The sequence below is a fragment of the Petromyzon marinus genome, unplaced genomic scaffold (assembly GCF_048934315.1).
Source record: "Petromyzon marinus isolate PM22_M1 ecotype Great Lakes invasive population unplaced genomic scaffold, UKy_Petmar_22M1.pri1.0 PM_G_Scaffold_66, whole genome shotgun sequence".
Classification (NCBI taxonomy): domain Eukaryota; kingdom Metazoa; phylum Chordata; class Hyperoartia; order Petromyzontiformes; family Petromyzontidae; genus Petromyzon; species Petromyzon marinus.
Window position 1 is genome coordinate 382501 of NW_027423020.1, and position 2500 is coordinate 385000.

Here is a 2500-nt window from a genome sequence, read left to right on the forward strand (position 1 = left end):
GCTGAAACAGAGAGTGTCCAGGGTGCGAGGAATCGGCCACAACCTTCCTCGCTCGCCTCATGCTCCTTGTCGTGTGCAGGTCCTCGAGGGTTGGTAGATTGCAGGCAATTACCTTCTCAGCAGTGTGCATGATACGCTGCAGTCTGCTCTTGTCCTTGGCAGTGGCAGCAGCGTACCAGACGGTTATGGAGGAGGTGAGGATGGATTCAATGATCGCTGTATAGAATTGCACCATCATTGTCTTTGGCAGGTTGCATTTCTTCAGCTGCCGTCGAAAGTACATCCTCTGTTGAGCTCTCTTGGCGAGGGAGCTGATGTTCAGTTCCCACTTGAGGTCCCGGCAGAGAATAGTGCCCAGGAAGCGGAAGGACTCCACAATTTTGACTGCGGAGTCTAACAGGGTGATGGCGGTGAGTGGGGCTGTATTCTTCCTGAAGTCCACAACCATCTCAACTGTCCTTAGAGCATTTAGCTCTAAGTTGTTCTGGCTACACCAGGTCACCAGGTTGTCAGCTTCCCACCTATAGTCAGACTCATCCCCACCAGAGATCAGCCCAATGAGGGTGGTGTCGTCCGACAAACTTCAAGAGTTTGACGGACAGATGATTGGAGGCGCAGCTGTTGGTATACAGGGAGAAGAGCAGTGGGCAAAGGACGCAGCCCTGAGGAGTTCCCGTGCTGATGGACCTGGAGTCAGAGACTTCTGTTCCCGGCTTAACGCACTGCTTCCTGTCAGAGAGGAAGTCTGTGATCCACCTGCAGGTGGAGTAGGGCACGTTCAGCTGGAAGAGCTTGTCCTGAAGCAGGGCAGGGATGATGGTGTTGAAGGCAGAGCTGAAGTCCACAAACAGGATCCTGGCGTAGGATGCTGGGGCGTCCACATGCTGTAGGGTGAAGTGGAGGGCCATGTTAACTGCGTCGTCCACAGACCTGTTGGCTCTGTAGGCAAACTGAAGGGGGTCCAGGAGAGGGTCTGTGATGGCTTTGAGGTGTGCCAGGAGCAGGCGCTCAAAAGACTTCATTACCACAGATGTAAGGGCGACCGGTCTGTAATCATTTAGTCCTGTTGGCCTTAGCTTTTTGGGCACAGCGATGATGGTGGAGGACTTGAGACAGGCTGGTACATGGCATGTCTCCAGGGAGGTGTTAAAGATGTTGGTGAACACCGGAGACAGCTGGTCAGCGCAGTGCCTGAGGGTGGCTGGAGAGACAGAGTCCGGCCCGGCTGCTTTGCGTGGATTCTGCCTCTTGAAAAGCCCATTAACTTCTCCCTCCTGAAAGGAGAGAGTCGTTTCTGTAGTATGGGTGGGGGATGGGGCCTCTTGGGTGGGAAGGGGTGGTTCAGGACAGTCCAATTGTCTTTCAAATCTACGGTAGAACTCGTTCAGGTCGTTGGCTAGGCGGGAGTCGTTAGTGGTGTGGGGCGCTCTGGGTTTGTAGTTGGTGATGTGCCTGAGCCCTTTGGCAGACAGAAGCAGCGTCGTTAGTAGAGAACTGGTGTTTTAGTGTCTCTGAGTACAGTCGTTTAGCCTCTCTCACCGCTTTGCTAAACCTGTTCTTCGACTCCTTGAATCTGTCTCTATCCCCACTCCTAAACGCTTCCTCCTTCTCCAACCTCAACCTTTTGAGCTTTGCTGAGAACCAGGGCTTGTTGTTGTTAAAGTTCACCCTGGTACGTGTTGGGATACAGCAGTCCTCACAGAAGCTGATGTACACAGCCTCTGTGAGTTCATCCAGACTATTGGTAGCAGTCGTGAACATATCCCAGTCAGTACAGTCTAAGCACGCCCGCAAATCTTCCACAGCCTCACTGGTCCACTGTTTAGATGTCCTCACAGCAGGTTTACAGAGTTTTAGTTGCTGCCTGTATGCACGAATCAGGTGGACCAAGGGAGTTCTGTGCGAGCCGAACAGCCCCGTGACCCACAAGAGAAACATCCCCGCCAAATTCGAGCGTTTGACGGGGTCTATCCGTGAAAAAATATTCACGTTTTTGAGTGCACATGCATTTCTGCTGCAAATGCCTCTGGAAGTTTCATGCCGTTCGTATGCCAATTGTGGCAACACGAAAATGACCCGTTTTCCCATTCCGAGGGATTTCTGTGCGACCCTAACAGCCCCGTGAGCCACAAGAGACACATCCCCGCCAATTTCTAGCGTTTCACGGGGTCTATCCGTGAAAAATATAGACGTTTTTGAGTGCACATGCATTTCTGCTGCAGATGCCTCTGGAAGTTTCATGCCGTTCGTACGCAATGTGGCAACACGAAAATGACCCCTTTTCCCATTCCGAGGGATTTCTGTGCGACCCTAACTAACAGCGCCCGTGAGCCACAAGAGAGACATCCCCGCCAATTTATAGCGTTTCACGGGGTCTATCCGTGAAAAATATAGACGTTTTTGAGTGCACATGCATTCCTGCTGCAAATGCCTCTGGAAGTTTCATGCCGTTCCTATGCAATGTGGCCACACAAAAATGACCCGTTTTCCCATTCCGAGG